Raw genomic sequence first — 27,095 nt, 5'->3', positions numbered from 1 at the left:
CTCAAACCTAACTGAATCATGGTGTTTCACTCCCACGTGCATCCAGAAACCATAGGTTTTTCTTCTCTATTTTTCATAAGGGTCCCTTCAGAGCTCCGCCTGGCATTCCACATGATCTGCAGAAAGTACAGATTACACGTATAGGGACATATCGGAGGGTTTCGTTTCAGCGTATCAATGCGACAAATGATATGGCACCCAATTTAAGATGACCGAGAAGCGCACCACCTCTGGCTTTGCAGAATCCGCCTTTGGTAGATGAAGGTAACTCAGCTGCTTGAGCATAGGCAGAGCAGTGGTTCTCAGCCTGGAGCGCGCATCCTCTGATTACTTCACCCTCCCCAACCCCAACTATTTCAGAATCCCTATGTCTAGGGTGGAGCCCCAAAACCTGCCTTTTTACTGTATCCCTCCAGATGAAGCTGATTCTGCTAACCTGAGAACTACACTTCAATACCTAAGATAAACACCAAGGTCTTTTTTTGGTCAGAGTAACTTAACTGATAAACGTACCAATACGCGGTGGACATCACTGAAGCGGCCACTAGAAGCTGGACGTGAGGATCCCTTATTGTGACAAAGGGTCACAATATCAGAAAATGATGTAAAATAGAAGTTCCCTCTAGGCCTATGGTTTAAAGCGTGCAGCTACTACACGAAGGACAAGAATCTTTAAAAATGAGTCTTCGGGGAAAAAAAAAAAAACATTGAGTCTTCTCCCATAAAGCAGGACAAAGGCGTGGATGGCGCTGGAATCACTAAAATGGACACATTGAAAATCAAGGACAGTACGCGGGTCCCTAAGGAAGACTGTCCCGTCCCCGTCCCGTCGGGCGCCCGATTCTCGGGCCTCCCCCGGGTCACCGCAGGGGAGGGAGCGGGGCGAGCCGCAGGGGGCGCAGTCGCCCAACCCATTTCCCGTCCCCGCCAAGCCCCTGGGGCGCACGGACACAGGTCCCGGCGGCTAAGTCGTGCTTTGGCTGAAGCCGCGGCTCTCCGCCCGCCGAGGTGCGCGAGCCCCGGTGCCGCTGGCCGGTGCGGGGCTGGGGGGGGGGGGGGGGACCCCGCGGGGCGCCCCCGGGTCTCCAGGGAGCAGGCGGGCGCGTGCGGCTTCCCGGGGCAGACGCGGGGCGCGCGCAGCGCAGGTGGGCAGGGCGGCGGCGGGAACCGGGTCGCTTCTCGGGTCGGGCCCCGCAGCGGGGCGGACACGCGGACGCCGAGGCGGTCCCCGGGCGGGCCACCTGCCGTGGCTGCCGCGAGGCCGAGCGCGCCCGGGGCCCGGGGCGGGGGGCGGGGGGCGGGGGGGCGGCCGGCTGGGGGCGCGCGGCTCGGGGCGCGCAGGTAAAGGGTTACGCGTGCCGGGGAGGCTCGCCCGGGGCCGCGCCACGTGACGCGCGGGCCCAATGACGGCGGCGGGGCGGCCGCTGCGAGCGCGGCGGGCTCCGGGCGGCGCTGAGCCACTGGCCCTTCCCGGCGCGGCCGCCCGAGGCCGGCGAAGCCATGGGCGCCGCGACCCCGCCGCCGCCGCCGCCGCCCGGCCCCAGGTAGGGACGCGCCCCCTACCCCCCGCCAACAACCGGCCTCCGCCCCCAGGTAGGGACGCGCCCCCCTCCCCTGCCCCGCGCGTCGGCCCCAGGTAGGGACGCGCCCCCCGCCCTCCCCGCCGAGCCCCAGATAGGGACGCGCGCCCCGCACGGCCCCAGGTAGGGACGCGCCCCCCCTACCCCCCCCACCCTCCGCCAACAACCGGCCTCCGCCCCCAGGTAGGGACGCGCCCCCGCCCCCCCCCTCGCCGGGCCCCAGGTAGGGACGCGCCCCCCCAACCCTCCGCCAACAACCGGCCTCCGCCCCCACGTAGGGACGCGCCCCCCGCCCCTGCCCCGTGCCTTGGTCCAGATAGGGACGCGCCCCCCCCGCCGGGCCCCAGGTAGGGACGCACCCCCCCCCCCCCCGCCCCATCCTGGCTTTGCCTCCCGCCCAGCTCCGCGTTGGGGCTTCCGTGCCCCGACTTCTCTCGCGGGTCGTTTTTAGTTCTTTACTTCCCTGTGGCTGGAAAAAATAAAAGGTTGCGGGGGCTGAGGCAGTTCCCAGTGTGAGTACTTGGGAAAAGTTACGGAATTCAACAAAGGCACGGGGCGGGGGCGGGCGGGGCTCCTACGACCCCTCCCCCCCCCCCAACTCCAGACCCGGACAGTTTGGAGAGCTTGGCATCCCCGCGCTGTAGGAGACACTTTGGGTTTTAAATCCCTAATTAATGAACTTTCAACAGCCCCTGAGAACGTGCGTTGGGCAAACTTGCAAGAGATTTCCCCCCTAAAAAGAGAGAGAGAGAGAGAGAGAGAGAGAGAGATCTCCACCCTTATTTCTAAGTGCCTCCTCCCCCCCCCCCGCCCCCATCTGTAAACATCTGAGCGTTTTCCAATAAAACGGAAATGGAATGTTGCCCGCCGCTGTTGCTTTGAAACGTCCTTGGGTGCCGGGGCTGGCTGGGGTTGGGTTGGGGTTGGGTTGGGGTGCTGCGCCCCGGGTCGCGGTGGGGCGGGTGCAGCGCTGGGGAGCGGCGCGTGTGGAAAGAGCGTGCCAGGTGCAGGCTGTTAAATGGTCACAAACTGTTTGCTGAACATTTAATAATTAGGCCAGCATCCCCCAGGTCGATTGCTTGGGTCGCATTTGACCTTGGCCGCCCTGATGAGGTGAGATTTTTCACAAACCACCACTGAGGAATTTTTCCAGATGTCAACATCAGTGGGACTTCCCCTCCCCCTTCCAGGGCCGTAATTAACCTTCAAGACAAAACCCAAAACTCTCCTTAGTAACTTAGTGCGTTTTCTTTTCCGTTGTGCTGTAGACTTTTTGCCTCGTGAATTTAGAGGAAGCCAGCGTTGCATGAGGTGGCTCACCAGTCATCAAAGAATAGTGTGTTTTACTTTTTCATTCACTGTATTCCTGGCGGCAATTGGCACCATGGCTTAGGAATGTCCTGGGTGGCTGTGCCCAAGCTGTCGTGAGGAGCGGTGCTGTAGGAAAGCTGAGAAACGTTTGAGAGCTGAATCAGAAGGAAATAGAGAGTGGTGGCTGCTTTTCAACACAATCAATTCTATTTATTCCCACATCTAATCCTCCAGTTACTAATATTTTAAGGAGACAGAAGTTAAAGGTTCGGATGTGAAACGCCGGTACCTATAGAACACCTCAGCGGTCATGAGGCAGGTCTTTGAAACAGTACTTTGAAGCCCTCAAGGGTAAGCAGGACTCTGGGGTTCTTTGTACCTCCCTAACATGTGAAGAATCAGTTAGAGGCAGCTGCCTTGATCACAGAACAGAAATGGAGAAGACGTGAATACAGGAAGGCAGGGTTTGGGTTTCTCTTCTTTGCTCCCTCCGTTCAGCAAGTATGTGATAAGTGCCTGTCCCCTGGCACCTGGCCCCAGGGCCTGGTCCTTAACGGTTCTGAAGATTTCAGTATCCAGTGACATCTAAAGACAAATGTGACCAGTCTTAGCTATGTTCTAAGAGCTTTTGCACATCTGGATTCAAATCCAGGCACAAAAAGCTGCATGTCACCAAGTATGTTCAGTAGCCTAAACCCAGAACGGTTCCCCTGACTTCCCGCCTCGTGTGTCTCCGAGCCTGGCTGAGCCTCGCTAAGCGCGGGCCAGATTCGAGTCGCAGGCCAAGGGCGAAGCACGTACTGCCTGCCTGCCTGCGTCCTGGAGCTGCGCTGCCTTTGGTGCCTCAAGAGCCCTTGTACTGTGCTGCTTGGAAGGGACTCCAGTTTCCAGATAATTGGATACCGGCCTCCCGGTAGCTGGGTTTCCTCTACCTGGACTCGCAAATTCCCTTAGTTTCACAATATTTCCGATGACTCTTGGGCTCTTTTGAGGTCTTGGTTAAATAGTACCTAGCTCCTGCCTGTCTTTTTTTTTTTTTTTTTTTTCCATTAGATTATCTGGTTGCAGGTAGACTTTCTAGATGATGAGAAGAGTTGGTAGCCTCCTCCTAGGGAAGGATAGACCTGAGCCTTCACCCATCTGCAGGTCCGATGGGTCACCCATTTGTAGCCTTTCCTAGTGTGGTTACCGCCTGAAAGCTGTTTTAAGAAAATAACATGAAAGTGGAATCTGTTATCTACTCGCAGCTTTTTCACCTTCCTGTTCCATTAGAGTTTGGAATCTTCAGAAGGACCATATATCATCAAGATAACTCTATCCTGGGGCGCCTGGGGGGCTCGGTCAGTTAGCATCTGCCTTTGGCTCAGGTCATGATCTCGGGGTCCTGGGATCAAGCCCGGAGTTGGGCTCCCTGCACAGCGGGGAGCCTGCTTCTCCCTCTCCCCCTACTTGTGTGCATGCTCACTCAGCTCACTCTCTCTCTCTCTCTCAAATAAATACAACCTTTTTTAAAAAATGACCCTTGGGAGGCCTCGGTGGCTTAGTGTTTGAGCATCTACCTTTGGCTCGGCACGTGATCCTGGAGTCCCAGGATCGAGTCCCACATTGGACTCTTCACGGGGAGCCTGCTTCTCCCTCTAACTATGTCTCTGCCTTTCTCTGTGTGTCTCATAAATAAATAAAGTCTTTAAAAAAAAATTTAATGACCCTAAAGTGTAATGTAGCCATCAGATGAATGTGTGTCCTGAAGCAGATACTTAACTCAAAATACTAGTTTAGTGTCATCAAACATTTTAGGAAAGATGCCCCTGAACTGCAGCAAATAGTAAAAGAAAGGGGAAGAGGTCTCAAATTTTACCCTGTGCAGTGAACCCCATCCTGTTCAGTGCACAAGTGGCTCTCTGAAATGATACTGATCCCTGACCTTGGAGACAGCACATTTGTAAGGTCAGAGATTTCAGACGCCACACTCAGCGAGGTGTCAGGGACACCGTCCTTGCCTCCAGGGATCTTACAGTCTTCAGATAAACCATTGGAGGGGTTTAAGCCGAGAGATCTGTTTCTTAGAAAGTTCTCTCTGGCTGCAATGAGAAGACTGAAGTGGGAAAGATACCAGCAAGACAGCTGCTGTACAACTCCACAGGAGAGAAGAGTGAGAAGTAAATTGATTCTAAAGATACTAAGTGGGGCAAAGGTATTTAGGACATCATGTCAAAGAAAATATTGGGTGACTGAAGTCTCTGAAGTTGATTTCTGTGGCATTTCAAAATACACTTGTGGCAGGCAGGTAAGTGTGAGCCGTGATGAGTGTGTCATCACAGCACGTTACCTCCTACTGTTGCCACACTCGGGCGGCACATCCTTTGCTTCTCTCACGGAGAAAGGTGTTGATAAAGAATGAGCCAAGTATAGTTCACACTTCCAACAACCCAGTGCTGCTTCACGCAGACCTAAATATGTACATCTGAAGGCCAAGTTAGGATAAACTGTCACCCTTGTGTCATAATACACGTTCTCTGATTTAGCTTGACTCCTTCTGGGAGTAAAAACACCCTGACTCTTGATTGTGTAGCTGTAGTACTAGTGGACAGTAGAACGGCCTCCTGTTTAAATCAGCCACAGCACAGCCTGCCGTGTGTCACGGAGAAGCCTCCGCTGTGTGTGCAGAAGTGCCATTGTCGCAGCACACGCCAGCAGTACGCAGGAGGCACAGAGTGCCTGTGACACCTCCGTCACTATTACATGCATAGCAATGTCATACAACATATATTTGGATTTATTTGTGATTTACTTGCTTCTGAGTCCCAGAGTCAAACTTTAGAGTTTGGACATTTCTTTTGACTTGGGTGCTAAGTCTTTTTCCTTCCATTCGATAATTGAGTATATCCTTTGGGTCATTTATGGGTGATAAAGAGTGGGTCTGTACGTCGTGGCTGGGAAGCATTATCCCTCTGACCAGACAGCCAACAGCTTGGCTCTAGACTATGGCAACCTAACAATGAAGTGAGGTCTTCATGCACCCGTAAAGAGTTGTTAAGAGCCACATGCTTAGACTGCCACCAGCACATACATGTAATTATTTCTCTTTGGACTCCTAATGAGCTTGGCTGTGTGGGTGCCTGGTCCACAGCAAGGAGGCACACCTCCAGATTCTGCATAAGGCCATTACGATAAGTGTGAAATGTAGTCACAACCAGCTCCTAAACAGCAAAGCCAACATAGCAAAGGTTTATTGCTCCATGTAAGTAATTCCTCCATAAAGGGGGCTGTTACGATATTTTGGGGGAAAGGTACTTACATAGAGTATCAATGATCTATTGCTATATAACAAACCAGCCCAAAGCGTGGTGGCTTAAAATGACTAGTCTTTATTTAGTCTATGACTCTGTGGGTCAGCAATTGGGGCCTGGTGACTCCGCTCACCTTGTCGGACTCCCTTATGTACCTGTGGTCACAAGGCAGCCCTGCCCTTAAGTATTGGCTGACCATCAGCCAAATCAGCCCGGAACAGCAGGGCCACACGCCCCCCATCATCGGGCAGGCCGCCTGGGCTTGCTCATGTGTTGGCTCAGCATGGTTGGAAGAGGGAGCCCAGAGGCAATGCTCCTTGAGGCTGAAAGGGAAACAGAGTTTGCTTCTCCTCCAAAAGCCCACCTTTTGACAGGAAGGGTGGTGAATTGTCATGTTTGCAATCTACCACATTGTCTAAGCACTTTGCATAACTTAACTGACTTCATTTTCCCAACAACCCTTGAGGTTAAAGCAGAAATCCTATTTTACAGGTGAAGAAACTGAAACCCAGACATGCCAGTCTGAGTTAGGCAGGAAATGCAGGTGGCATGGTCTAGAACCGGCTCTGTTACTCAGACCTGAGCCAAAGCGCATGTTTGTAAGCACGACACAGCTCTGCCTCTCTGCATGATGCTAAGGGAAGGATGGGGAAGGATGGTATTATCGTGCAATTCAGGGATGTGTATAAACAGAATTTAACTTTAAGGATACTTTTGCTTGATTTACTTGCTAAACGAAATAAAATCAGAGACGATAATGCCCTCAAGGAATGTATGGTGTGTGTGCATGTGCACAGAAGCTACTTAATAAGATTCAGATTAAATAAGCCAACTGGATCATCAGAGAAGAGTAATAGAGGACAAGATAATGAGCGTAGGGGAGCCAAGGGAAAGACAAATTAGAAAAGAACCGTATCTGTTAATATCTCAAAGGGTCCTCCTATCTATTATATAAAATAGGTATTAGTCCCACTCTACAGATGGAGTTGCTCACCCAAGGTCACACACTTAAGAGCTGATGGCATTCAGACCCATGTCTGCCCTTCTCCAAAAACAACCCTCCACCATTTCTTTTTTCCAATAAGCCAAGAGCTTTGCTACTCAGAGTGGTGTCCATGGACCAGTGGAATGGCTGGTTAGAAATACAGGTTTGCTGCTACCTCAGATCTGTTGAATCATTTTAGCAAGATCCCCAGACGATTCCTAAGTACAGTAAAGTCTGAGAAGCACAGCACATCCCCCAAGACTTGATGTCAACTTGGATTCTGAGGAAAGAAAAAAAAGGGAAGTGAAGATGGTTCTGGACTGCCCAGTTTTCAACTGTGTTTCCCACACTTCAGGCTGGGGTGTCACCTCTGCCTTCTTTACTCCTGAAAAAGAAGATGCTTTTTGGTGTTAATGGTTGTTTTGGTTTTCTGTTTGTTTGTTTTCACTCCTTTGAGTTGTAGCAGTTTTTCAACTTTTGCTAAGAAGCAGTTCAAACGAAGTTCCAAATCTGTATCCCCTGTCAATTCTCTCTATATAGTGAAAGAATTTTTTTTTTGGCTATTAGTTATAATGAAACAGTTCTTCAAATAGTTGTTCAGTTTATTAGATCTACCCCATGACATCTTCAGAGACAAGATTATTATGCCCCTTTCATAGTTAAGGACAGTGAGAGGCTGCAATGTCACTCAGTCAGGACTTGAACTCAGATCTGCTGACTTCAAGCCGAGTCTTCTGACGGACCTGCAGGGAAGGTCTTTGGAGGAAAGCACTCTACAGGTTTTCTATCTGGTCTTTGGAGGAAATTATCAAACTGATCAATTTTTGCTTTGCGGTTTGCATTCTTTTTTTTTTTTTTCATAGACACTGTGCCTAACTCAGATGTTCGAAAGTTTATGTTGGCGATTTTGAAGTAATTATTTCATGGAAACTTAAAAAATGCCTCATAAAAACATTTCCTCCCTTATCTGCTTTCCTTATCGAGTTGAACCCCTACGTTGGTTCCAGTGGTAACAAATGACGTATTATATTTATTTATATTATTTAAATATAATATAATAACATGTTATTATATTATATTACAGATGATGTAATATTGCAACCTTTTCCTCTGATTCTTTGAGTGATAAAAAGATCTGTATTTTTTTCCAAGTGAATTTTTAAGTCTATTTTCTTAAGCGCTAAGCTAAGGCTCTGAGAATGTCTATAGGTTACAGAATCCTGACCTGGAGAGGGGCTTCACTGATCCTAACACCTGGTTTTATGGAGAAGAAAACCGAGGCCTGGGGAGAGAAAGCACCCTGTTTAGGGCTACCCTGCAAGTCGGAGGCAGAGCAAGGGCAGGAACCCTGGGCTCCATCCCATCCCACCCCCACCAGCCCTGCCCTCTTTGACTAAAAGACTTCAAAGCAATTCCTCTCCCTTTTGTGTTCCCCAGCCTCCGCTGGGCATCCTGAGGGGAAGTTGGGAGAGCTCACATTTTAAAATCAAGATGACCTGGGTTTGAATCCCCATTTGCTGGCTATCTAGCACATAACAAGATGCATTTACTGCCGCAGTCGTTTCTAGAAAGAATCATAAAAGAGAGTTAATTGGCTAGAGAGTCAAGATTTAGTTTACAAAGTACAATTTATCTGCATTCTCTTTTGAACTTGACGGGACAGGTTTTATAATCCCCACCAGGATCTGGTTTTGGTGAAGGAAGCCAAACATTCTAGAAGTGGACATAGTAAAAGCTTCGGCGCAACACAGCGACCCAGGCACAGGTCCAGCCTCATGAGATCGCTGACAGAGGCCTGATCCTCCCCCACTTAAAGCTCAGTCTCCATTACTGATGTGACACTTTTCTCTTTTCAGAGCTAAAAGGCTAGTGTTTCTGTAGTGCTGAAGTATAGGGCTGAGTTGTGGCTCTGGGGAAGAGAACCTGAAAACAAGGCCACAGCCCACTGGTGTGGAGAAAGCTAGGGGGTTGTCTTTTAATACCCTGCCTAAATTCAAAGTTCTAATGGGAGCAAAAGGAGTGTGATTTTTATGTAATCCAAAAAAAAAAAAAAAAAAGCTGAGATATCTTTAGAGAAAGTAAAATTACTGAAATTGCACCCTTGGCAGGCAGTTGCTCCATAAGGGTTAATTAGACGAACAAAAAGCAGAACGAGCAAACAAACAAGAAGTCAAGAATCTGCCACCCGCGCCCTTTGCAGGGCCCCTAATGGCAGGTGTGGCCGGTGAGGCAACGTACCCGCCTGCCTGTAAGTCAGAAATCATCAGAATCATCCCCTTAAACACAGATGACAGCATCATATGCATGTTTGGTCCCATTAAATATCTTTACTCACTTCTGTTTGCAAGTGTTTACCATCTACTGAGCTTATGTGGGCCCTCTGAAAAGAAACTGGGAGCTGGGGTTCGATTTTCTTCCACCCCTAAGCCATTTGGTGAGCTGCTCTCTCTGAGTGAGTCTTGGAGGAGTAAAAGATGCGACCCCCCTGCCCAGAAGGGACCAGAACGAAGGCGGGACTGTCATCAGCCATGGATGCCAATGCTGCCATTCGATGTGGGACCTCAGGAATTCCACTCAATCGCCCCGGCTTTCGGCGTCCTTATCTGTAAAACTGGGAAGCTGAGTGTTTCTCCAAGCATGTGTCCGCGCTTCGTAAATGTCTGATAACTCTGATTCTCAGCCCGTGGCCTCCACTTTTCTCAAATGTAAAATGTGAAGTTTGGGCCAGAGCAGCACCATGGGGTATGGAATGGATGGAAAGGATGGGCCTGGGGGAGGCCATCAGGTGGCCCAGGGCTCACAGCATCATTACCTTTGATAAAAGCCACACCAAGTGAGAGCAGACTTCAGACTTGAACCACATAGGATTTGCCCTGAACTTCTAACTGGATATTTCACTTTCCTTAGTATAAAATCATCTGCCTAAATGTCTGTCCAGGGTCTGTTTTAAATGCTCTCTGTACCTCAAGCCTATAGAACCCTTGGGGGTTAGGGGGAAATGTAGTCACAGTTCCATGTTTGTATTCGTGGGGAGTCAGGTGGGGGCCAAGGACTTCCTTTGAGGAGACGAAGGTGGGCTTCTTTGAGAAAGCAGAGCCTGGGTACATGCTGAAATGCTCAGCCTGTCAGTGCCAAGACTAAAGGAACCTAAAATAGGGCAAAGTGAGGCATGAAGATGACAACTTTTTCATTTCCATAAAGGATTTTCTTTTTCCTTTTTTTTTATTTTTAAACATTTTATTTATTTATGCATAGAGACACAGAGAGAGGGAGGCAAACACACAGGCAGAAGGAGAAGCAGGCTCCATGCAGGGAGCCCAATGCGGGACTCGATCCTGGGTCTCTGGGATCCTGCCCTGGGCTGGAGGCAGCACTAAACCCACTGAGCCACCAGAGCTGCCCACCATAAAGGATTTTCAAATAACAAAGTTAGCATTTATAGTATTTAAAAGAGAGGGCCATTGCCTCACCTTTGCGATTTTATATATTGTTCATCCTTTGCCTTGTGAGTTTGATTGGATTATTTTAAGAACTTCATTGTAAAGTGTTTTCACTGTAGAGGGCCTGCTCCAGTTAGTGAACCTAGTGTCATAAAAAGCTTTTTTTTTTTCTTTGCCCTCTACAACTGCTGTGTGGACAAAAATCGAAATGCCCTACTATTAGGCAAATGTGTGCGGAGGCTGTGCCAGCTGGTGGGGATACAAGGGTGAACAAAACAGACACGGACACAATCTCACGGCTACCAATGTGATAACCGCACAGAACTATCAGGCTACGTCCCTGTGTGGACGGCAGGGAGAAAGGTCCTGGGTGCCGCCAGGGGTGGGATGGGAGCTGTGACCTGGGCTGAGAGGCAGGAAGGGCTTCCCTGAGGAAGCACATCCAGGTGAGACCCGAGGGTGAGACCTCAGCAGGCAGAGGAGCCACAGGGGGAGCAGAGGGACCAGCATGGTCACGGGTCCAGAGGGAGGCCGTGTTCCTAGAGATGTCCTGAGCTCAAGGGGTCCCAGGAGAGGCAGGCAGGACGTGGATGGTGCAGGGCCTGGTAGGCCACGTGCCATATATAACCTGACCTCTCCTGATGTGATCCTTCCTATTTATTTAGGGGTTTGGGGGTGGGTGTTGAAACCGCCACTATCTAGAGTTGAGTGGGGGTAAAGGTCTTCATCCTCACAGCCTCCCACGTGGTCCAAAAGCAAATCTCAGGCTCATTTCAGCCCCACCTTCCAACACTGATCAGTAAGCAGGAATCGGAACAATCGGGCAGCCTGTTGTGTAGGCGTGGTGAAGTCCCTGCCTCCATTCCTTTGATTTCTCTATCTCACGGGAAGTTCAGTAGAGGCAAAGCGGACACTCTCCTAGAGGCAAGGTTGGCTAACCTCAGAGTTTAACTTAAGCAGAAAGATTCCTTTGAGCTGGCCCACTAGTCAGTCATTTTTCAGAAACAAGTACTGGGAACCCCCTGGGAGGGTGCAGGTGCCTGGATCTACCATCTACCATGGTGGTGCATGAATGGGGATGCCTCCACTCTTTGCAACCCATCTGTAAATCTCCTACGAGAGTGATTTCCCTAGTGAAAAGTAGCTTCTAACATCCATATTCTAATTAATAAAGCCATTTGTGTTGACTGGAGATAAGGAAGCTAATCTACCTGCAGAAACCACCTCTGGACTGCAGCCCTTGTGAGAACATTCTCACGAAGGACCTCTGACACGCATGCTCCTGACTGGGGCAACCAACGTACATTCTAGGGTGCAGATTTAAAACACACTCATGCATCCCAGAGTCTATGCCAACATGTCTTAGAGCAAATTATAGACCATAAGAGCATTCTAAGTCAGTGGCCTTAAGAACAGTGAGAAGCCATTGAAGGTTTTCCACTTGTAAGTAATAAGATTTGCTTCTCTGGCTGCAGAGTTGGGGAGAGAGAAGACCCGTGAAGGGGCTGTGGTTGCAGGAGATGTTGTTGGACCTCCGCTTCATTCAAGCAGAGGTACTTAGATGGAGAGAAGGCCACGGCTTCCGGAGATACTAGATGACAGCACCAGGACCTGGTGATGGGTAGAAATGGAAAGCAAGGCAGGCGGTGTCAAGATTGGATTTTAGAACATGGGTATACAAGGAATTTTATAGGGTCATAGTCAGTGTTTATAATAAAAAAAGAAAAAACAATTCATCCATCGTCAATATGCATTGGTTCAATGAGGCACAACTTAGAGACACAATGCAACACCCTGCACTAATAAAAATAATGAGATGCACACGGTGACATGGTGCAAAGTCACCCAGGACATAATTTTAAATTCGTAAAAATTTGTTGAAGAAACATATACTTGATGTTCCATTTTAACGCAGATAGTAATTATTATAATTAGCACTTAGCCAGTAGTAACGATTCTAGGTAGCACTTATAATTAAAATTTCTGGAAGAAAAAATTCCAAACAGTTAACAGTATTTATGCATGGGGCAAAGCTTCCTGGGGTCTTTTGCAATCTACATTGGACATTTCTGTGCTCCAGGGTTTTTGCAACAGAGAAACCAGGCTTTGTAGAAAATGAACAAACTCCACTGCTTCAGTTATGAAAACCCTTGATCATTTGATCCCAGACTGATCACTCCCTCTTCTGAACACGCAGGCCACGTTTCTCGCAGAGTGTTAGATCCAGAAAGGGTCTTGGTGGTGATTTGATTCACTCTCTCCACTTCACCTCCGAGGCCGCTGCGGCCCAGAGAGGTTAATGGCTGGGCCAAACTCACATGGCCCTAAATTAATAACAGAACCAAGACTGGAATCCAGAGATATGCTAACTCTGGGTCTAGAATTCTTTCTCCTACAAGCTAAGTCTTCTCTAGCACACACTGCATCTGTGAATAACTTGGCTTTTACTGGGCGGGCAAGTAAATAAATCTCTGTGCGTCAGTAAATGATGTGCTCAGACTCCGCCAGGGTCCAGCGTCATGCTCAACACTCTGAAAAACACCCATTAAAGCAACGGATAGACTTTAGACTTCAGACCCAAGAGGCCACACTGAAACCTGAGAAGGAGAAGGACACCCACAATGCCCCTGCCTCCGCCCCCCCTCCCTTATACACCCCCACACACACACCACAGGAAGAACATGTTAGGGACACTCAGCCTCACTGCCTCATTGGTCATGCTGGGAAAACAGACTTTGGGCTTAGGGAGGGCCAACGAGTCCCTGTCTCCCCTGCAACAACACACCCATGTGCTGGACTTTCCAGAGAAGAAGACATCCCTGTGCAAGGATTCCTTTAATGAGTCGATCACGTCAGTGATTTCCCATAGCTGTCTTCTGAGCCCTCTTTTTGCAGCTCTCAGGGCCCTTTTCATAGACTGGCTCTCAGGGACTCTTACGGGAAGCACAGCTGACCCTGCCCTGACTGTGGGTCCAGCAGTATTTCCAGATTGTCCACCGTGCAGGGTGGTGGCCCAGTGAACTAGATGACTCTGGATCCGGATTCAGTGACCAGAGAGGGGATAGAGAACTGCTTTGTCCTTAGACCAGGAGTTATCTAGGGACAGTTGGGGAGTCGCCTGCAGCAGGCTGCGGAGGGCTGTGTTTGGCTTTCCCACCTTTGGAGCCTAATCCTTTTCTCCTTCTCCCCTGAAGCTAATCAGAATACTTTTGTCTATAATGAACTACACCCAGCATCTGGTGTTCATCACCTAAATGGGCCCCTGTCTTTCGGAAACTATTCTGCTCCCATTAAAAAAATTTGGTGAGCCTGTTTTCCAGTGTTTTATTAATTTATTTCAACTCAGCATTTTCCGTATCTTAAGCATTTCCATTTTTTGATTACCATCTGTTTGATTTTTTTTTTAGACTCTGTACACTCACCACCTCCCGCCCCCCCCCCCACCGCCATATACACACACGTTTATGTAAAACTTAGTCTTAAATTCTTCCAAATGAGTTGTTTTTCCTCCTGTGGCGAATCTAGAAAAGGATACTGTGTCTTTAAATTTGGAGCTATTTTATAATTGTCTCTGAAGTTTCATTTTCATTTGTTTGCTTTGGGTGGGACATGGAAAAACATTTGCCTACTGTATGGTACTAACCTTCACGCATGTGTTCACGAATTTCCTTTCCTGAGAAAAGTGGCAAAGCATTCATTGGTGATGCTTTCTCTTTTTAAATGTTTGCAAGTCCATAAATTTCTGTGCTAAAAATCGGTGAGTTCACTTAGTATCAAGGTGGGATCTAAGAAGATGTTTCTGAGATGCTTCAAAAGTGTGAAACTTCAGAAATTAAGCATTGGGTTTTCTAATCATATATTCTCCCAGAAGCTGCCTTAGTTATATGATCGGTATTTTCACTCTAGTTATTAAGAAACTACTGGTGAGCTCTAGTGTTTTTTCTGAATGACACTGTTGGGGAATTTTTTAATTTGTTTATTTTTTTATTTTTTTTAAGTTTTTATGTATTTATTTATGAGAGACACACAGAGAGAGGCAGAGACACAGGCAGAGACACAGGCTCCCTGAGGGGAGCCTGATTCAGGATTCGATCCCAGGACCCCAAGATCATGCCCTGAGCCACAGACAGACACTCAACCACTGAGCTACCCAGGTGCCCTAATTTGTTTATTCTTAAAGAAGTTGCTTTTAATGTTTAGGTAATATCTTTCAATTTTTTTTTGAGTGACTTGGAGGCAGCTATATTTGTTTTCTTAAGGGAATTAAAATTCCAATAGTGCAAAAATTCTTAATCGCTCATCAAATATGTCTTGAGCATTTCCCAGATGCCAGACCTACAGAGAAAGTGTAAGTGAGCCTGCCTGGGAACCCCACAGTGTGCATTTTTCACAAATGTTAAGTTAACTTTAACAGGCAAATACCATTGTGGAATCCCATGCTCCCACACCAGACACTTGGAATATAAATTCATTCATCATCTTTTTTTTTTTTTTTTTTTTTTTTTTTTTTTTTTTTTTTTTAAGTAGGCTTCATGCCCAGCATGGAGCCCAGTGCAGGGCTTGCACTGATGACCCTGAGATCAAGACCTGAGCTGAGGTCAAGTGTTGGACGCTTAACTGACTAAGCCACCCAGGTGCCCCTCATTCGTTGTATTTATTGAGCACTAACTGCATGCTAGGCATTGAGCTATGTGCTGACCAGGATACAGAGGTGAACAAATAGAGTCCCTATCCTCATATGGCTTACAGTATCTGAAATAGTCACATAAATAAAACTAACATTTCATCCTGTGGTGCAACAAAAGAAGGATGAAAGGGGCGTCTAACAGCCTTTGTGGGATCTGATTCAGACAGGAGGGGAGAGAGGTCCGGGAAGGCTTTTCAGAGAAAATGACACGTACATTGAAACAGGAAGAAAGAGGACAGGTTAGCCAGGGAGAGAGGTGGAGGAGAAAATGGATTATGTTTTTGTTTTTGTTTTAAAAGAGGGGAGCGGGGGTGGGGAAAAAAATAAAATAAAAAAAAAAATAAAAGAGGGGAGCATAATTCTGGAAGCCAAGAAAAAACCCAGTCTCTAGTTGAAGAGATGCTAACGACTGCTCTTGAGCACGTCTTAACCTCTGGTCTCATTTTCTTTAACCCAGACACCAACACTGAGCAGAAACATCTAGGATCTCTTCACTGATCTGTGATTAATATGAATTGCTCCCTTACCCAGAAGCTCTGCTGGTCCCCACTGGGCCATTTCTGGAGCTGTCACCGTCCCAGCCCAGAATCAGTCTGTTCCCAGGACCTGTGTGCTGCGTGCACCCTGCCAGGCTGGCCACGGGGCCCAGATTCAGGCAGCTTGGCTGGCCCAGCTGCCAACGCCTGCCCCGCCCCGGCCTCCCAGCTATCTACCTTGCTATCAATTCTTTCCTCATTCCCTCCATTCTCAGAGGATAAAGTGTTCCTTTTCCTGTTCAAGGTCAACCTTTTCACATGGACTCCTTCACTTTTAGCCTCCATCCTCTGGGACATTGCTTCATCAATAGTAATGCTGTCTCTGTCCTAAATCTTTAAGCTTTTAGTACTCCCTACTTCCCCACCCCACCCACCCCCCCAAGAAAAGGAAGTCAACCCTCGGTAAACACACTCAAACCTTTTTATTTATTTTTTAATTAAAATTAGCACAGAACAGACCTCTCTTCCTCGGAACCTCATTCCTTTCCTTTTTGGCTACCCACCCCCTTTCCTTGTTAAATTATTAAGTGAAATTTTAAAGTCTTAAAGAATTCTTGACTCCTTGGTGCCTTTAAATGCAGTTCCCCCCTTAAATAAATAAATAAATAAATTAAATAAATAAATATATAAATAAATAAATAAATGCAGTTCCCATTTTCTCACTTAATTCACTCTTAATTTATGGCTATTTGTTTTCTACCTTCATTGTGACATGAAAATTTCACTGATAAAATCTGAATCTTAAATATAAATGTATGGCCATGAAGACTAACCATCGTGGGGCACCTGGGTCTCAGTCCATGAAGCATCTGACTTCGGTGCAGGTCAGGATCCCGGGATTGAGCCCCACGTCCGGCTCCACACTCAGCAGGGAGTCTGCTTCTCCCTCTCCCTCTGCCCCTCACCACTCCTGCTCATGTGTTCTCTCTGTCTCAAGTAAATAAAATCTTAAAAAAAAAAAAAAAAAAAGACTAGCAGTTGCATTTCATCCCCTTACCTTGTAAACTGCCCTTGTAGCATTTTAAAGTACTGACATTGGTGCTGCCTTCCTTTTTGAAATTCTCTTTTCCTTTGACTTCTGTTCTACCATTACACTTCTCACTCCTGGTTTTTCATCTGCTTCCATGACCCATCCCTTGTTTGCCTGCCATCTCCTATCAAGTCTGACCCTGGGGTTTGGTGATGCAGAAGCCAATCACAGGTCCTGTACGTACTTAGGAGTTATGACTCTGTCATCAAGGAAGGGTGTACAGAAAATTCAGAGTACTATCAGACGGTGACCAGTCATCAATTCTGGTCAATGGCAGATTGCGTGAGAGGTGGAAAAGCCAGAGGACTTGAGAATTAGCTAACTCGTAATTTGAATCTTGGGGACCGAGGTGAGAAGACGGAGCCCTTTGTAAGGTATGGATGGATTCCATGTTGAAGCAGATGATGTCCTTATGAGATAGCATTTTAACCCTGGGAAGGTCTAGAATTAAGCAGAGATATGAGGAACTAAATGAAACCCAAAGTATTTATGTTTTTAGAAAAGTTTGTGGAAGAGTCTGTAGTCAACATTTTGAACATGGACAGTGTTCACAGTACGTAAGATAATTTGTTAATTAACATGTTGAGTCTTATGATTTCACTTTAAAATATGTCATTAAAAATAATAAATAAATACATCATAAGCTAATTGATTTTGTCTTGGGATCTTTAAGTTAAAACCTTTCAGATAGTTTCTTGCCTTTTTTTTCTTTAAGATTTATTTATTTGGGGGGCACCTGGGTGGTTCGGTTGGCTGCGCATCTGCTTTCAGCTCAGGTCATGATCCCAGGGTCCTAGGATTGAGCCCCACTTCGGGCTCCCTGCTTGGTGGGGGGGGTCTGCTTCCCCCTGCTCCCTCTACCCCTCCCCACTGCTTGTGTTCTCCCTTGTGCTCTCTCTCAAATAAATAAATCTTCTCTAAAAATTTATATATTTTTATTGAGGGGGGAGGGGCAGAAGGAGAATATCAAGCAGACTCCCCGCTGGGAGGGAAGACCAACCTGGGGCTCAATCTCATGACCCCAAGATCATGACCTGAGCCAAAATCAAGAGTCAGACACTTAACCTACTGAACCACCCAAGCACCCCAGTTTTGCTTTGTTTTATGACAACTGAAGATTTACCTTATTTATGAGTTTATTAGTTTTATAAAATGACTTAAGTACTGCAAAAGGATTTGTCTGTTGGTCACTGAGACACTTTTAAAAAATCAAGTATAGTACATTTTTAAGTAAAACATTTAACTGTCCTTGCCTTTAATTAACCAAGTTGAAAAAACACTCTTAAAAGGATTGAGTTTAGAGAATTGTAAATAGAATATAAGATTTGCAGTTATCTCAATAGAAAGCTACTTTTTTGGATGTTATTTTAATAAATATTAATCAAAAACCTAGATATCCATGCATCATGTTATCTTGGGCCCTAGGAGATACCCTAACACTCCAGTTGCCACATACCATTCCCAAGCACTGTTGTGTCCCTATGCTCCTCCCTTACCCCACAGTCCTTTATGTCTTCTAGCTCCTGACCAACCTCTGGCAGTGTCACAGTGTCTAGACCACTCATGGCTCAGATGCACATGACACCAAATGCCCTATCTCCAGCCCCATCTCCTCACACAGCTCCAGATCCCTTGATAACAGATGCCTGCAGGGCAGAGCCACTTGCATATTCCCAAACCCCTTTAAACTCAACCCATCTGAAACTGCTGTCCCATTGCCAACCCCATTGACTGGCTCTCCTTCTCATTTCCCTCAACTGATGATATCACGTAGATTTTCTTTCCATCAAACTCAAGGACTCTGGGTCAGGCTTCTTTGACTCCTCAGGGCACACTACCAGACAACAGTAGCACTCAAAAAGAAAGGCCAAATAAAATACAAAAGACATGATACCTGTTTTAGGATGAGTTGGAAGGGCAAGGCCCCATATCATGTTGACCATAGTTAAAAATCTCTTTGTCAGGCAAGCAGGAATAGCTACCATTTACTGAGCATCTCCTATGTGTCAGGTACTCAAAGTGACTTATACATCACCTAACTTAAAGGGGTGGCTCAGAGAGATTAAGCAAGTTGTTCAAGGTGACAGAGCTGGGACTCGGTCAAGTTCTGTGTGACTGCAGAGCCCACCCTCTTAGCCAACAGACTCTTTCCTCAGTGTAGTTGCCTCCACACTAGATTAGATGGCCCTGGCTGCTTTTTATGCAGTGACATTACTGATGTGCCTGTGAAGGTCAAATGCTACTTAGAAATTCAGAATTAGTTTATAATCTTCCAGCAGATTTTTTTTTCATATAAAAGAACTCCCTCCACCTTTTTGGACAGATCAAAATACCAAAGCTTAATGATTTCAGAGATCAATACGGTCACTTATTGAGGATACATCAACAGAGTCAACAGAGTCAATTCTCCCTGCTTTCCTGCCAGATCTTCTGCTGGTTTAGGAAAAAATCCTTCTTGATCTTTCCATATATGCCTGACCAAGAAAGATGCATTTCACTCAAAGTGGACACCAAATGTTGGGTTTAGAGGAAATGCAGCCACAAGAGCACCTTTTAAGAGAAATCATCCTCCTACCATTTCCTCCTTCCCTCTTCTTTGTACAATCCACAGAAACAGGGCTCCTTTTTCCCTCCTGCTGAGCACTTCAACCCTAGCACAAAATTCATAAGAGTGGTAAAACTGGAACTGTTATCTTATCTGCATCCACCCCACCCAGAGCCCCACCCTGCACCCCATGAAAGGAGAAACCCTCCAAATACAGGCTGCCAAGTGCAAGCTAAAGATTGAGACAAAGATTGAGCTAAAGATTGAGGATCCTTTGCTGAAAATACACATTTTTTTAAGACTTTATTTATTTGACAGAGAATGCATGTGCACTGGGGGTGGGGGAGTGCAAGAGGGAGGAGCAGACTTCTGGCTGAGCAGGGAGCAGATGCAGGGCTCCATCCAGGACCCCAAGATCATGACCTGAGCCGAAGGCAGATGACTGAGCCATCCTGGGGCCCCAATAATACACATATTTTTCAAATAATGAGCATTCTAGTCTGTAGCTCTCATTCCTGAATCAAGTCTATCCCATCCCAAACTAGCCTGCCTCTTTTGTTAGGATTCTTGAAGTTGGAGGATCTTTCGTCTAGTTCTCTTCAGGAAACGATGTGTAAAAATACGGCACCTTTAGCAGTGCCCACAAAGTAGTTACTTAGAGGATCAGCTTCCTTGAAATCTTCTGTTTGAGTCACATATGCAAACTTGAAAACTGGAAAGAGTCTAGATAAAGATATTGTCATTATGTGTGTAGTTCCACAGAATAGATTTCTAGAGAAGGGACTGTAGCAAACAGGAACTTTTTTTCTAATAATATTTAACTAGAGCATGAGGAGTTTTAATTTCTAGAACTGCTCATGATTGTGGCCAAAACTCAATTTTAATTATAGCAAAATAATTTTTCCTCCACTATAAAGAATAAAAGAAAGGAACTGTTTTATGTGCATTAGAAAATAATCACAAAACCAAAATAAGGTGATCCTGCTGCATTCAGATGAGACAATAATTCAGGAGAAACTGGCCTCATTCTCTCTAATGCACAGACCTAAAGGTGAACACGTTTAGCACATGTTTTGATGCTATTTATGACCATAACTCTAAGACGATTAAAGTCCTCATTCTCCAAATGGGGTAATAAAGACTCCAGTTTATCCAAACTAATGTGAGGCTCTTTAATCTCAGGTCTTCCTTTAAATTTCTCTGTGGCCACAGAAGTCACCGCTCTGTTCCTTAATCTCTCAACAGATAACATGTCGCCTGCTTATATAATCCAAAAGTCATGTCCCTTTAACATTTTACTCTTCATTACTAGATGCTATAAATTCATAAAGTTCACTTCATTATCCCATTTGATCCTCACATGTGTATGTGTGCACATAGTACCCATCATACCAGAATAACACTGTGGTGAAAACCAGAAGCTTATTGACACACCTAGGGTCAAGTCCCAGCCTTAGAGCTGCTTAGCATCCCTGAGCCTCCATCTTTTTGTAAGATTGGACAACATAACTGTGCCAAAATGAAGATGGTACAGTTGGCCTAGAAGCTGGGAATCAAATCAGTGCATGTGCATGCAGAAATTGTGCTTGTCAATCTGTATGACTTCTGTAATCAGAAAATAGTTCTTAAAGACATATGTTAAAAATTATGAAGTGTCCCGCTTTATAATAGCCACTCACGAGAATGGCTATCATAAGAAAGATGGGCAATAACAAGTGTTTGCAAGGGGTCTGAGAAATTGGAACCTTCATATACTGTTGGTGGGAATGTGAAATGATGCATCCACTTTGGAAAACAGTCCGGCAATCCCTTACAAAGTTAAACATAGGGGTGCTTGGGTGGCTCAGTTGAGCATCTGACTCTTGGTTTCACCAAGGTCATAATCTCGGGTCATGAGATCGAGCCCCACATGGGGCTCCATGCTGGGCATGAAGCCTGCTTAAGGTTCTCTCTCTCTCTCTCTCTCTCCCTCTGACCCTCTCCCCAGCTCATGTGCATATACGTTCTTTCTCCTAAAAAAAAAAAAAAATATATATATATATGTGTGTGTGTGTTTTTACATAAAAAATAAAAAGGGGCTCCTGGGTGGCTCCATCAGTTGTGCCTACCTTCAGCTCAGGTCATGATCCCAGAGTCCTGGGATCAAGCCCCGTGGAGTCAGGCACCCTGCACAAAGGGGAGTCTGCTTCTCCCTCTCCCTCTGCCTGCTGTTCCCCTGCTTGTGTACACTCTTCCCTCTCTGTATCAAGTAAATAAATCATAAGTAAATAAAAATGTTTAAAGTAGAAAACATAGAATTAAAAACATAGAATTAACTATATTACCCAGAAATTCCATTCCTAAGCATATACCCAAGAAAAATAAAAACATACATCCACACAGAAACTTGAACATGAATGCTCATAGCAGCATTATTCATAATAGCCAAAAAGTAGAAACACCAAATGTCCACTGACTGTTGAATGGACAAAGAAAATGGGATACAGCCATATAGCAGACTATAGGAATGAAGAACTGATAAATGCTACAGATGGATGAACCTTGCAAGTATCATGTAAAGTGAAAGAAGCCTGACAGAAAAGGCTACCTATTGTACAATTCTATTTTGTGAAAGATCCAAAATAAACACAGAGACAGAAAGTGGATTGATGATTGCCTGGGGCTCTGGAAAATGGGGTATAAGGAGTTCATGACTAAAGGGAACTGGGGCTGATGAAAGTGTTCTGAAATTGATGGTGGCGTTGGTTGCACAAGTCTGTAAATATGCCAAATAGGATCGAATTGTACACATTAAGTAGGTGAATGGTAAGGTGTGTGAATTATATCAATAAAACTGTTAAAATGAGGTAAGGTAACAGACTTCTAAGTAATTTCAGTATCCTTGGGTGCTTAAAAGTTTTTAGAGTAGAGGTCAGTAGACATTTTATTAATTACCCCATCAGAGCTGTATAGGCCAATTGATGGGCTTTGACTTGCCAGTAGCTTTTGAGAATCTTCCTTGCCTACAACAGCAGTCTAACAGTGAGAACCTTCAACTCTGGTCTTTGTACTTTTGTCTTTCTTTCATTCATTTGTTTGTTTTTAAAGATTTATTTTGGAGCACCTGGGTGGCTCAGTGGTTGAGCATCTGCCTTTGGCTCAGGATGTGATCCCTGGGTCTTGGGTTCAAGTCCCACATTGGGCTCCCTGCATGGAGCCTGCTTCTCCTCTGGCTGTGTCTCTGCCTCTCTCTCTGTCGCTCATGAATAAATAAATAAAATCTTAAAAAAAAAAAAAAAAGATTTATTTAGAGTGAGTGGGAGAGAATCTCAAGCTCAACATGGGTGGAGCTCAATCCCACAACCCTGAGGTCATGACCTGAGCCAAAACCAAGAGTCAGACACTCAGCTGACTGAGCCATCAGGTGGTTTTGTTTAATAAACACTTTTATTGTTTATTTCCTGACTGTAAAATTAATGTATGCAATTTGGGGGAAAAAACTCAGAAAGTAATGAGTTAAAAGCATAAATTAAAGAAAACCTTTGAATTCTTTCTTTTTCTAAAGAAAACCTTTAAATTTATTATTTAAATAAACTCAAATACTTTAAAGCATAAATTAAAGTAACCTTGTGATTCTGAGAGCAATATTCCCTCCTGACTCCTTCCCAAGTTGGAAAATCTGATCTAGAGTATAGGTTTTAGAGATCCAAGTTCTCATGCCGTGTACATACGTGAACTGCATTTGCCTTCTCGAAAATGATCACTTGAACCTGAAGGTGAATTTCCATTCTAGTGTACGCCACACTGTGCCCAAACGCAGTGACCGTGTGTATTAATTTAAAAACATACCCCTGCTTACTTTGCACAGCCGTTAAAGAGCTCCCCTACTCCACCCTTTGTACAATATTTTTCTTCCTATTTGATTAACATTTGTACCAGATTGTGATCTTCTTCAGTATTTTCCCAGTTCTGATTTCTTTAAGCCCTAGATGCAGACCTCTAGGAACAATGGGCTCTAAGGGAAATGCTGCCCAGATCTCCAGGCCTGGGAGACACTGAGAATCATGCCCTCCCCAGAGCAGCCTGACCTCATACGTCAGGTGAATATAGTAGCCCATTCTTTGTCAGGGGGAAAAAATGGATTATTTGGCTAAAGTCCACCAAACTAACGTTAGCCTGTAAGGGAACAAATAACTTCCCCTAGCTTTGAATTGTCCTTCCAGTAAAGAGCTAAAATAATTGTAAATATTGTGCAGATAAGGAATCGGCCCTCTTACACTTCTGTTTGTTCACACTAGAGGTACTTGTTTGTGATTTGCCTTGTAAAATTATTATCCCGAGTTGGTCTTTTTAGTACAAGGAAATGAACCGATGGGAAGGTGTGCTACTTTCTGTAGGGAATCCACTTCCATGAAAAAACCTACCTAGAAACGGTCTTCTCTTAACTCTGTCCACACTTTCTACATCTCCCTCCATCAAGGCTTATCTATTATTTTTATTGCTGGTTACTCTTTCACATGAAAGTGTTTTATTTTCTCATGTGTTGGTAGATTTTTTTCTTAAAGTATGCCCCATAAATGTCTTTTTATCTCCCACAGCACTTTATGTAAGGTCAAACCCTAAATATTTCTTGATGAATTATTTGCCAGGAGGCGTGAGTGGTCTTCCCACAGTGTGGGTACTAGGGATCTAAGTACGCAGCCCAGGGCTGCCTGGGTGGCTCAGTCTGTTGGGCATCTGCCTTCTGCTTGGGTCATGATCTTTGGGTCCTGGGATCGAGCCCAACATTGGGCTCCCTGCTCAGCAGGGAGTCTGCTTCTCCTTCTCCCTCTGTGTGCACATTCTCTCTCTCTCTATCTCTCTCTCTCTCTCTCTCTCTCTCAAGTAAATAAAACATTTTAAAAAATTATAATTACACACTCCTTCCTGTCTTTCTGAAGGCATGATGAGAATTGCCCTGTCCACAGTAAAGCAGGAAAGAGCAGCTCTTTTGGAGCAAAATCAAAACATTAGGCAGGTTGCTTAAAGGTGAGGTGGCTGTTCATTGTACCGGTCTTTCAAGGTTTCTACGGATTCAAAATGCTTCAGAATCAAACTTTTAAAAACAAAAAGTGACACACCCGGTGAGCCTCCATGCATTTTCCGGTATTGTGAGACTTCCCTGTTGGCTACACCTGCAAGCAAGTTATGAGAAATTCAGTCGTTAAGGTCTAGTAAACCAAAGGATCTTTTGGCCTGTTTTCCTTTCCGCGAGTAGTTATGACATACTCCTCCCGTTGGACTGTTTATCTCCCTTCAAAGGTGTTTTAGGCTATGGCATGTGTTCAGTCCCTCTTTGGCACCAGTGTCACTCAGATGGCTAGTTCTGTTCATGGCCCTTCTACATCAGTCGGGAAGAATCAATTCAAGACCTTGCCCATTTTTTATTGAGTTCATCTTATTGAATGCAAGAGTTCTGGGTACAAATGCTTGGTTAATTAGATGATATGTGTACGTTCTCAATACAAATCTTTTGTTACTAAAAAAAGAAAAGTTACACACCCATATGTAACTCCAGAACGTAGCCCTAATATCATATCCTCTCAATATTTGACTTCTCAAATGGGTGGTTTATTTCAAAGGGTGCTAAATTTCAGCAAGTCTCTGCATGTTTCTTCTTTTTTTTGGGTCGGGGGATGTTATTTATTTAGAGAGTGAGAGCATGTGTGTAGGGAGTAGGGGAACAGCAGGAAAGAGAGAGAACCACAAGCGGACTGTGTTCCCCCATAGAGCCGTTGTGGGGCTCGATGTCACAACCCAGAGACCATGACCTGAGCCAAAATCAAATGAGACAGACACTTAACTGACTGAGCCACCCAAGTGCCCCAACTACATGTTTCTAAGGACCCAAAACCTTTGTCTATAACCCTGATCACATTCATAAAAGTTCTTCTCATTGAGTTTCAGATGTGTCCTTCCCAAACCTTAATCAATAAATTAGCTATTTCACAAAAGATATTCTACAAACTCAGAAGCTGTAGCTAGAAGAAGGAGATTCAGGTATCAACCAAATAATCAATAAATGTAAACTTTTAGTAGGAATAAGTGCAATGTGAATTAATAGTATAGGGATTTGACCCAATAAAGGAGGGAAGTGAAAGAAGCTACTCAAGGAAGATAGAGTTAACCAGGAAGAGGGTACAGCAAAGGCTCTTTAGTGGGCAGGAGCAAAGTAAAGTAAGTCTAAAAGAAGACCTTTGAAATGAAACCTGGAAAGGGAGATGGTTCAAGATAAGCTTGAAGATAGGAGCAGGAATTGTGTCTTCTTAGGAGCAATGGGTGCTACTAAAATGTCTTTAAAATAATCAGGGAGCTGACATGATCCAAGCTGTGCTTGGCAAAGGCTGTTCCAGCGGTATTTGTGGAGAACGGGTTGGAGAGTACATTCTGGGGTGGGCAGGCCCATCAGGCAGGCTTGGTGACGGACTAGGCAAGAGACATGGGAAGTGTGGTCTGGGTCTCTGCTCAGGCAGTTCAGTGAAGAGAAGTAAACTAGTCCAAGAAGTATTTCAAAGATACAGTCATCAGGACTTGGTGATGGACTGGAAATAAAATGTGAGGGAAAGACAGGTGTCAAGGAGGACACGCAGATCTTGGGGATCATGCTAATGTGTGACTCGGCACACTGAAGACTCTGAGAAGTCCTGCAGCAGAAACCTGGCTAACTAGGCCAGCGTGGCCCAGGTGCATTTGAGCCCACAACCCCCTGCTCCTTTTCTGCTAACACTAAATTTCCTGGGAACATAGTTGGGACAACTCTGAGTTAGCAGCTTACGTGGGCTTTGACTTTGCACAATTCCAGATACTCTTCACATTTTTTCTTGACACCCCTGTATTAGACTGCTCGGGCTGCCGTAACAAAACACCACAGACTGGGTAGCTGAAGCAACAGAGGTTTATTTTCTCACAGTTCTGGAGGCTGGATGTCTGAGATGAAAGTGTTGGCAGCTTTGCTTCTCCTGAGGCCTCTCTCCTTGCTTTGCAGGTGCGCGTGCTCTTGGTGCCACTGCACACACTCATCCTTGGGTCTGCATGTTGTCTGTGTGTCCTCATCTCTTCTAATAAGGACACCAGTCAGATTGGACTAGGACCCACCCTACATGTCCCCCTTTCCCCTAATTACCTCTTTAAAGGTCTTTTTGAATGCAGTCACATTCTGGGAGTTATAGCTATAGCATAGGAATTGGTGGGGAAGGGGAGAAAATTCAGACCATAACAGCCTCCCACCCCCCAGGGCATAAAATCCTCTTCTAGAGCCAGGACCCCCGTTGAGCATCCACAGCCTACACCACACCCCAAAGTCTGGCGTCCCTGTGTCATGAAGAACCATCCTGAAATGTTTCCATCATCAGCACTCTCCCAGTACACGCAGTGACGAGATCTTTATTTCTCAGAATTACTTACTAGTAATCCTATAAAAACAGCAACAACAACAAAAAGGTAAGAAAAATGCAACATTCAGTATTCCTCTTATCAACCCCATACCCAGATACCAGAGACAGAGATGTTAGTGGAGGTTTCTGGATTTTACTTCTAACCAGGTGAGACCAGCTTTTCACCTTGAGGACCCAGAGCACCCAAGCACAGGTGCACATCCATCTGCTCGGCGGCCCTGTGCCTGCAGCCCATAGTGGGGCATCCATGAGGGCAGGCCTCCTCAATGGGGGGTGCAG

General features: G+C 45.7%; 1 protein-coding gene across 9 annotated transcripts in view; it reads left to right on the top strand.

The window, feature by feature from the left end:
* Positions 1-1,417: 1,417 nt before the first annotated feature.
* The window catches only part of PGCKA1 (PDCD10 and GCKIII kinases associated 1), an 87,040-nt gene continuing 61,362 nt past the window's right edge, over positions 1,418-27,095 (top strand). For 4 of the 9 annotated variants that reach the window (XM_072737895.1, XM_072737904.1, XM_072737898.1 and 1 more), the window contains exon 1: positions 1,418-1,544. The gene's annotated coding sequence lies outside the window, so the exon portion shown is untranslated. Of the gene's footprint in view, positions 1,594-1,732; positions 1,764-27,095 lie in introns of those variants that run through there. The other 5 variants (XM_072737905.1, XM_072737902.1, XM_072737897.1 and 2 more) reach the window with 3 other exon arrangements.

This window comes from Vulpes vulpes, chromosome 14 (assembly GCF_048418805.1).
Source record: "Vulpes vulpes isolate BD-2025 chromosome 14, VulVul3, whole genome shotgun sequence".
Lineage (NCBI taxonomy): Eukaryota > Metazoa > Chordata > Mammalia > Carnivora > Canidae > Vulpes > Vulpes vulpes.
This window is presented reverse-complemented; position numbering and strand designations above follow the sequence as displayed.